Source organism: Chiloscyllium plagiosum, chromosome 40 (genome assembly GCF_004010195.1).
Source record: "Chiloscyllium plagiosum isolate BGI_BamShark_2017 chromosome 40, ASM401019v2, whole genome shotgun sequence".
Classification (NCBI taxonomy): Eukaryota; Metazoa; Chordata; class Chondrichthyes; order Orectolobiformes; family Hemiscylliidae; genus Chiloscyllium; species Chiloscyllium plagiosum.
In genome coordinates, this window is record NC_057749.1 from 8,669,511 (window position 1) to 8,679,595 (window position 10,085).

A 10,085-nucleotide genomic window follows, 5' to 3' on the forward strand; every position below is an offset into this window, starting at 1 on the left:
GGGCTTATGCCCGAAGCGTCGATTCTCCTTCTCCTTTGATGCTGCCTGACCTGCTGCGCTTTTCCAGCAACACATTTTTCAGTTCTAGTTTAAATCCTCCCAAGCAGTTCTAGCAAATCTCTCTGCCAGTATATTAGTCCCCTTCCAATTTAGGTGCAATTCATCCTTCTTGTATAGGTCACTTCTACCCCAAAAGAGATTCCAAGATCCAAAAATGTGAATCCTTCTCCCATATACCAGCTCCTCAGCCATGCATTCATCTGCTCTATCCTCTTATTCCTACCGTCACTAGCTTGTAGCACTGGGAGTAATCCAGATATTACTACCTTTGAGGACCTCCTTTTTAAATTTCTGCCTAACTCTCTGTAATCTTCCTTCAGAATCTCAACCTTTTCCCTTCCTATATCATTGGTTCCAATTGGACAATGACCTCTTGCTGGCCCCTCTCCCCGGTGAGAACATTCTGCACCCTCTCTGAGATATCCTTGATCCTGACACTAGGGAGACAACACACCATTCTACTTTTTCTCTATTGGCCTCAGAAACATCTATCTGTACCTCGGACTACAAAATCCCCTAACACAATTGATCTCTTGGAAGCCGACGTACCCCTCGTTGCATTAGAGCCAGTCTCAATACCAGAAACTTGGCTGTTCGTGCTACGTTCCCCTGAGAATCCATCACCCCCTACTTTTTCCAAAACAGCATACCTGTTTGAAATGGGTATATCCACAAAAGACTCCTGCCTTAGGTGCCTACCTCTCTTACCCTTCCTGGAGTTAACCCATCTATGTGACTGTATCTGAGACTTTCCCCCCTTCTTATAACTGCCATCCATCACATACTGTTGCTGAAGCAAATTCCTCATCGCTTCTATCTGTCTCTCCAACCGATCCTCTGATAAGATTCGCATCCAACAGAATTTATGGCAGATATAATCTGCAGTAACTCTTAAACTCTCTTTAAACTCCCACATTTGGCGAGAAGTACATATCACTGCAAAGGCCATTTTTGCTCCTTCACAATCTACAGACCCAGAAAATAACACCGTCTTATTCCTCTACAAACACTGCCCCAGGTTAAATTAATAGCTATGGCTTATATTTGAAGTTTAATCAAGAGACTTATCTCCAAAAACATATAATCATGAAGAACCCACTGTACTCACTAATACAGCCTTTCTCTTGGACAGACTTAAAACAACAATTAACTTATCTGATTCTTTGTTGTGAACTTCGCCCAAACCGGTTCCTCCAAGATTAGTTGTGAATTTCACTGTTTGTTAATTTTCCCAATTGCACTACAATGTCCAGTGATACATGAATTCAAAAACAGCAAAGGCAGTAACTGTGCAGGTTTTCTCTCACTCTCTCTCTCTCTCTCCTGCACTGTCCTCACCATGTGCTTCCTTTGCCTGTTCTTCTCCCTTTTAAAATGCTGTTGTTTTGACTTTTTTTTCCCAAAGTTCCAAAACAATGCCACAGCATATATTAAACAGTAATTGCTGCTCCTGGAATTCGAGGAAATCACCTCCAGCACCTAAAATACCTCAAAAACAGGACAGTAAATTGTGACGTTTGAATCATTCACCCTTTGCTTCCCTGCACTAACTATTCCATTCTGAAGGATCCATTTCTGTGCTGTATATCTCTATGATTCCCTCCAGTCTGTGGATTGTCCTTGATCAAGATGGATGATAACGATCCCTCATACTCTTGAAGCTCAAAATTACAAGATCTTTGAATAAGAAGACTTTCCAAACTTGGTGTACAGAATTTGAATATTGCTGAATAAGAGACGCATGTTGCCATGTTATTATCCTGCACTAATCAGGACAAATGCAAGAATTCCAAATTTCAAATGATCACAACAATTTATGCTAAGCATATGATCAAGCTGGAAAGGGTTCAGACGGGATTTATCAGGATGTTGCTGGGCATGGGAAGTTTGAGTTATAAAGAAAGGCTGGATAGGCTGGGACTTTCTCCACTGGAGCTCCAGGGGTTGAGAGATGACGTTATAGAAGTTTTTAAAGTAATGAGAGGTATAGACAGAGTTAATGGGAGTTGTCTTTTCCCTAGGATGGGGGATTTCAAGACTAGGGGGCACATATTTAAGATGAGAGGAGAGAGGTTTAAAAAAGACATGGGGGAGAAATTTTTTACACAGAGGGTGGTTCGTGTGTGGAATGATCTTCCTGAGAAATTGGCAGATGTAGGTACAATTACAACATTTAAAAGGCATTTGGATAATTAAACGAATAAGAAAAGTTTGGAAGGACATGGGCTAAGAGCAGGCAGGTGGGACTAGTGTAGTTTGGGTAATGTTTAGCATGGACTGGTTGGACCGAAGGAAAAGCACAGCAGGTCAGGCAACATCCGAGGAGCAGGAGAGTTGACGTTTCGGGCAAAAGCCCTTCATCAGGTTTTTGCCCGAAACATTGATTCTCCTGCTCCTCGGATGTTGCCTGACCTGCTGTGCTTTTCCATTGCCACAGTCTCGACTCTAATCTCCAGCATCTGCAGTCCTCACTTTCGCCTGGTTGGACTGAAGCATCTGATTACATGCTGTATGACTCTATGGCTCTGCTGGAGATTGGTTGGCGCATCGACTCTGCTTGGTCATGACATTTCCATTGGGAAAACTATAGGGAATCACAGGGCCCCGAGGATCCTGGGTAATTTAGAAAAACCACGACAATATCCTGGTAAATCTCCTCTGCACCCTCTCCAGTGCAATCACATCCCTCCCATAATGTGGACTCCAGAACTGAACATGATAGTGTTCAGTTAACTTCCCCCCCCCCACCCCACCACCACATTCCTGATGTCTCTCAGTCCTAAGCTTGGCTCTGATGTCCTTATCTGTAATTCCAGGAGTGGGTATTGGAACCACAAAGTTCGAACTCCGAACTAAAATCAAATGAGTCAAGACTTATGAACAGCGTGAGCAAAGGTTTAACTCTCCAACTGCCTGGAGTTGAGGAGTAAAGGAAATAGGACCAGACCATTTGGCCCATCAAACCTGTGTCCCACTCAATGGAATAATCTGCCACAACTCCAGCTTTCTGCTTGTTCCCCACATCCCTTGAATCTCTGGATGACTACCTCACCTATACCTGAAGAATATTCAACAATGAAATATGCAGAACATTCTGGGATAGGGAATTCCAGTCATTTGCAATGTTCTGAGTAAAAAACCTAACCTTATTTCACTCCGAAATAAATGAGACTGTGATGCGACCCTTTAGATTCCCCAACCAAGAGCAACTACCTCTCAGTGCCTACCCATTCGGGCCCATACAGGATCAATAAGATCCCTCATTGCTGAATCCCTCACTATCAGCATCCTGGGGATTATCAAAACCTGGAAACTGGACTAGCCATACAAATACTGTGGTTATAAGAGCAAGGAAGAGGCTAGGAATCCTGCGGTGAGTAACTCACCTCCTGACTCCCTCAAATCTGTCCACCATCTACAAGGTCCATATCAGGAGTTTGATGGAATACTTCCAAGTCACCTGGATGGGTACATCTTCAACAACACTCATCCAAAACAAAGCAGCCCACTTGAATTGAACCCCATCCTCCATCAGCTACATTCACTGATACGCAGTAGTAGCAGTGCGTCCCATCTTCAACACACATTGCAGTAACCACCTAACCTTCTTTGATGACACATTTCCAAACCTGAGTTCTCTGCTAACTGTAAGGGGAAGGGATACAAGATGCATGGCAAACCAAATTCCCCTCCAAGCCACACACCATCCTGCTTTGGAACCGCAGCACCATTCCATCACTGTTTTTGGGTCAAAATCCTGGAAACCCCTCCTTCCTAGCAGGACTGTGAATCTACCTACACTAAGAGAAGGTTCTGGAAGACATTCAGTACCATCTCTTCCAAGGCAATAAGAGGTGGATCACAATTCCTGGCTAAGCCAGCGATGCCTCAAGTCCCATGAAAGAATTTAAGAAACCCTCTCATCCCAGGAACCAATCTAGCGGTCCTTCACTGTATCCCCTCCTCCCTTAAATGTGGGGCCAAAATAGTGCCTTGTTGTTTGGTCATCTGACTAAAGTCTTTTGTAAATTTTAGTCAAACGCTGGGAGAGCAAAAAGTCTCCAGACTTTTTAATTCATTTTCTAACCAATGCCATTAACTATAAATTCAACAGGGAACACATTGAACTGAGCTTTACAAGTTCGTCTCCCACAGTAATACTGAGGGATGAGAGTGTATGTACATTTCATTGCACCAATATTTTCACCTTGGCTCATTGATAGAGGCAGCGGATAGTCGATGTTGTTGGGGAATGAGGGAGTGGTGGTTGTGGATTGAGAAGGATGGTTATGGCGGTAATACAGGCAAATGTTTTTCTAAAGCATTATGCATCCTGTTAGACTGACAGCAATGTGAAAATGCTGACTGGAGGTTAGGAAATTGAATGCTTCCTTATCAGTAGGAAAGCACATTACTCATTACCATATCTTATCCTATCCCCATTAATCATGCCTGTGAGACCAGGACAATTAAAGTCTGTGACTAAAGCCCTTTGAAAACAATATCACACAGTGCAATGTTTATTCAGTAACCTCTCACTGAAATTTTTCAGTCCTTCATTGAAAGCGTACATTAACTCCTCCGTTGCAATTGTTAGTGTACCATTCAGTCCAGGCCAATCATTAAAATGTTGCTTTTCCACCAACCTCGGGGAAACTCAAAGGGCCATACCTTTCCTCCCAAGTCAGGGAGCTCAAGCCTGGTATGTTTGCCTTTATTGCTCAGAGTATTGAGTATAGGAGTTGGGAGGTAATGTTGTGGCTGTACAGGACAGAGGTTAGGCCACTTTTGGAATACTGCGTTCAATTCTGGTCTCCCTGCGTTTGGAGAGATGTTGTGAAACTTGAAAGGGTTCAGAAAAGATTTACAAGGATGATGCCAAGGTTGAAGGGTTTGGGCTATAGGGAAAGGCTGAGTAGGCTAGGGCTATTTTCCCTAGAGCGTTGAAGGCTGAGGGGTGATTTTATAGAGGTTTATAAAATCATGAGGGGCATGGACAGGGTGAATAGTCAAGGTCTTTTCCCTGGGGGAGTCCAATCCTAAAGGGCATAGGTTTAAGGTGAGGGGGAAAGATTTAAAAGGTATCTAAGGGGCAATTTTTTCATGCAGAGGATGATGCATGTATGGAATGAGCTGCCAGAGGAAGTGGTGGAAGTTGGCACAATGGCAACATTTAAAAGACAGCTGGATGGGTAAATGAATAGAAAGGGTTGAGAGGGATATGGGCCAAATGCAGGCAAATGGGACTAGATTAGGTTAGGATATCTGGTTGACACAGACAAGTTGAACCGAAGGATCTGTTTCTATGTGACTCTATCTCATGTTTAAAGGATCTCATTCCTTTCTATGGAATCTGTCTGCGATCAAGAAGTGGAGGAATATAATTGACTTTGAAGAAGAGAATTCCCAGTCGCTAAGTGCTTTTATATCACTCTTGACAAGAATCTGAATGGCCTGGCTGGCACTTCCTGTACATTTACTGCACTAATCAGATCAAGATTTACTGGCCAGAGAGCCACATTCAATGACCCAACAGCTAAATCTGCTTGCCATCTCCCTATGCAGCCTTGTGAGTTTAAGGTGATGACTCCATTGGTGTCAGGTTTAATTAATGATGTGAAAAGGTGAATGGGAGCTATCAAAATAAATTAGGGAGCTGTTGACACAAAGCAGGAGGTTGGCTTTTTGTACAACACCGTGTGACAAACTAATCTTTCATGTTGAGCTGGAAGAACTCATTTTATAACAGAATCCAAAGGGCTCTTGTGATCGTAAGACCCTAGGATGTGGGGGAAGAAGAATTAGGTCATTCAGCCCATCGAATCTGCTCCATCATGGCTGAGCTAGTAGCCCTCAATTCTACTTTCCTGTCTTTTCTCTATAACCCTTTGATTCCCTTCTTGATAAGGCATAGCAGTAGTGATAGAGCCATAGAAGCCTACAGCACAGTTAAAGACCTTTCAGCCCATCGGGTTTGCAGAATGTGTGGTGTAGTGGACAGTGAAGAAGGTTATCTAATTGGGTCAATGGGCTGACGGGAGGCAGATGGAGTTTAGCATGGATAAATGCGAAGCATTGCACTTTGGTAAAACAAATAAGGGAAGGATTTCTACAAGTAAAAGTAGGGCCTTGGGTAGTGCTGTCAAACAGAGACACCTAGAAGTTCAGATACATAGTTCTTTAAAGTTGCATCACATATAGTCAGAGTGGTTAAGAAGGCATTTAGCACGGTGCCTTCATAGCTCAGACCATTGAGTAATGAGTTGGAATGTCACGTTGAGATTGTACTGGACACTGGTGAGACTTCTGGAGTACTGTGTGCTGCTCTGGTCACTCTATTATAGGAAGGATATTATTAAGCTGGAGAGGGTTCAGAAGAGATTTACCAGGATGTTAGCGGGAATGGAGGACTTGAGTTAGAAGGGGATTTTTTTTCACTGGGATGTCGGTGGTTGAGGTGCTAACCTTATAGAGGTTTTTAAAATCATGAGGAGTTTGGAGAAGGTGAGTGCCTTTTCCCTAGGTAGGGGATTTCATGTCTAGAGGGCATATTTTCAATATGCATGGAATGGTGTAGACAGGTGGGATTAGCCTAATTTGGAATTCTGGTCGGATGGACTGATTGGCCCAAAGGGGCTGTTTCCATGCTGTATGACTCTATAACTCTAAGAGCCTGTACCGGTGAAAAATGACCACCTCACTATTCTCATCCCATTTCCCAGCACTTGGCTGACAGCTTTGTGTGCCTCTGAGACAAGAGGTCTGGGTGTAAGTCCCACGTGCAGCAAAGATTTGTGAAAAAATCTCTGAGCGGGTTGATTAAGAACATGGCTGATAGAATCCAACTGTGAAAGAGGAGGAGATGATGGAGTAGCTGAATGATTGGCAATAGGAAGGCAAGCCCATTGAAAACCCTGCTGTGTTAACAACAGGCCATATTTCCCAACCTCAAACCCACCCCTCTGCACCTCATCCTTCATATTCCCAGAAGGTATCTGGATGGGTATATGAATAGAAAGGTTTGGAGGGATATGGGCCAAATGCTGGCAGGTGGGACTAGATTGGGTTGAGATAGCTGGTCGCATGGACGAGTTGGACCGAAGGGTCTGTTTCCACGCTGTACATCTCTATGACAATCTGACTCTAAATATATTCTGGTGGAGAGGTCTTTTAATGATAAACCTTCACAAAAAAGCCTTGTATTAAATTGAATATCGATCTTAATCAAACCAGTATTCCATTTACCCCAGATAGCAAAACCTATTAAATTGACTGGGTCCTGTGGTAGATACCTTATCTTTCATAATGCTGTCAGAAATGCAGGGTTTAACTTGGCAATAATTTGAAATGAAAGTTTAGTTTTGATCCAAATAATAGGCTGTGGAAACCAATGAATAGCATTTTGATTTGGGAGAAAAGTAGCTTTAAATTATCTAAGTCTTCAGACATATTTTAGAAAAAGCGTCATTTCACTGGCTTGACTACTGAATCTTTGCACTGACAAAAAATTCATCCAACTACTAAAAGCTGTGCTTTCAGCTTTTGAGACTTGAAGCTCTGGAATTTGTTTCCTAAATCTCTCTACCTCCCTGTCCAACTTTAATCCACTCCCTAAAACCTATCTCTTAACCAAAGGTTTTCTCCACCTGCCTATTACCTTATATGGCTGGATTTAAGGGAATGCCAGCCCATGGAATTGTCGAGATCATAGGGGAGGTCGTTCAGCTCATCACGCCTGCACTGGAACTTCTAATGAGCATTATACACCGAGTGCCAACCTCCTGTTTTGTCTGCATATTCTTGCACATTGTTTTTATCCAAACAACCATCCAATGCCCAGCTTAAATGCTTCATTTGATCCTGCCTCCACTCAGACCCAGGAATCACAGCTTCCCCCTTCCCTCCCCCAACCCCAAACCTCATGTTCGTTGGAAGGGTCACTAATGGTTCTATTGTCCTGATGAGGCTGAAATAGTTTGTCATGTTCTGTTATGTTCCTTGAGAATTTAGAATCTATCAATCATCTTGCCTGTCATAGAGTCATACAGCGTGGAAACTGACCCTTTGGTCCAAAGAACAAAGAAAATTACAGCACAGGAACAGGCCCTTTGGTCCTCCAAGCCTGAGCTGGTTCAGATCCTCTATCTAAACCTGCTGCCTATTTTCTAAGGATCTGTACCCCTCTGCTCCCTGCCCATTCATGTGTCTGTTGAGATACATCTTAAATGATGCTGTCATCCCCGCGTATACCACCTCCAATGGCAATGCATTCCAAGCACCCACCACCCTCTGCTTAAAGAACTTTCCACACATATTTCCCTTAAGCCTTTTCCCCCTCACCTTGAATTCATGACCCCTACTAATTTTGTCCCCCCACTCTGGGAAAAAAGCTTCTTGCTATCCATCCTGTCTATAGTTAGACAGATTGACAGGAGGTTTTGTGGTCAGGAACAGGACTCCCGGAAGGTATGTTGCCTCCCGGGTGCCAGGGTCCAGGGTGTCGCCGATTGGGTTTACAAGTTCTGAAGGGGGAGGGTGAGCAGCCGGAAATCGTGGTACATATTGGCACCAATGATATAGCCAGGAAAGGGATTGAGGATCTGAAAAGTGACTACAGAGAGTTAGGTTGGAAGCTGAAGAGCAGGACGAGTAGAGTAGTGATCTCAGGTTTGCTACCGGTGCCACGAGATAGTGAGGTGAGGAACAGTCAGTGAGTACAACTTAACATGTGGCTGCGAGGCTAGTGCAGGACAGAAGGTTTTAGATACCTAGACCATTGGGATACCTTCTGGGGAAGGTGCGACCAGTACATGAAGGACAGGTTGCACCTGAACTGGAGGGGCACAAATGTCCTGGGTGGGAGATTTGCTTGTGTGATTCGGGAGGGTTTAAACTAGTTTGGCAGGGGGGTGGGAATCAGAGCCACATGTCTGAGAGGGGATCAGTTGCAGACAGGACAGTGACAGGATATATTGAATCTATCAGGAAGGTTTCTCATGCAATGAAACATAGGGATCGGTTAAAGTGTGTCTGCTTTAATGCAAGGAGTGCCCGGACTAAGAGTGATGAACTTGGAGCATGGATCAGTACTTGGGGCTACGACGTTGTGGCCATAACAGAGACATGGGTTTTACAAGGGCAGGAATGGTTGCTTGATGTTCCAGGGTTTCGAACGTTTAAAAAGAACAGGCAGGGTGGAAAAAGAGGAGGGGTGTAGCATTGCTAATCAGACAGTTCATCACAGCTACAGAAACAAAGGTTGTTGAGGAAGGTTTGTCTACTGAGTCAGTATGGGTGGAAGTTAGGAACAACAAGGGAACAGCCACCACATTGGGGGTTTTCTAAAAACCACCTAATAGCAGTAGAGAGATTGAAGAACTCATAGGCAGGCAGATTCTGGAAAAATGCAAAAGTAGCAGGGTTGTTATTATGGGTGATTTCAACTTTCCCAATATCGACTGGAACCTCCTAAGTGCAGATAGTTTGGATGGAGCCGTTTTTGTCAGGTGTGTTTAGGCGTGTTTCTCTACTCAGTATGTAGACAGACCGACGAAGGGAGAGGCCGTTTTGGAGTTGATGCTTGGCAACAAGCCAAGACAGGTGTCAGACCTCGCGGTGGGAGAGCATAGAACATAGAACATAGAAGAATACAGCGCAGTGCAGGCTCTTTGGCCCTCGATGTTGCACCGATCCAAGCCCACCTAACCTACACTAGCCCACTGTCCTCCATATGTCTATCCAATGCCCGCTTAAATGCCCATTAAGAGGGAGAGTCCACCACTGCTACTGGCAGGGCATTCCATGAACTCACGACTCGCTGAGTAAAGAACCTACCCCTAACATCTGTCCTATACCAACTCCCCCTTAATTTAAAGCTATGCCCCCTCGTAATAGCTGACTCCATACATGCAAAAAGGTTCTCACGGTCAACCCTATCTAAACCCCTAATCATCAAGTCACCCCTAAACCTTCTTTACTCCAATGAAAACAGTCCCAAGTGCCTCAGCCTTTCCTCATACGACCTT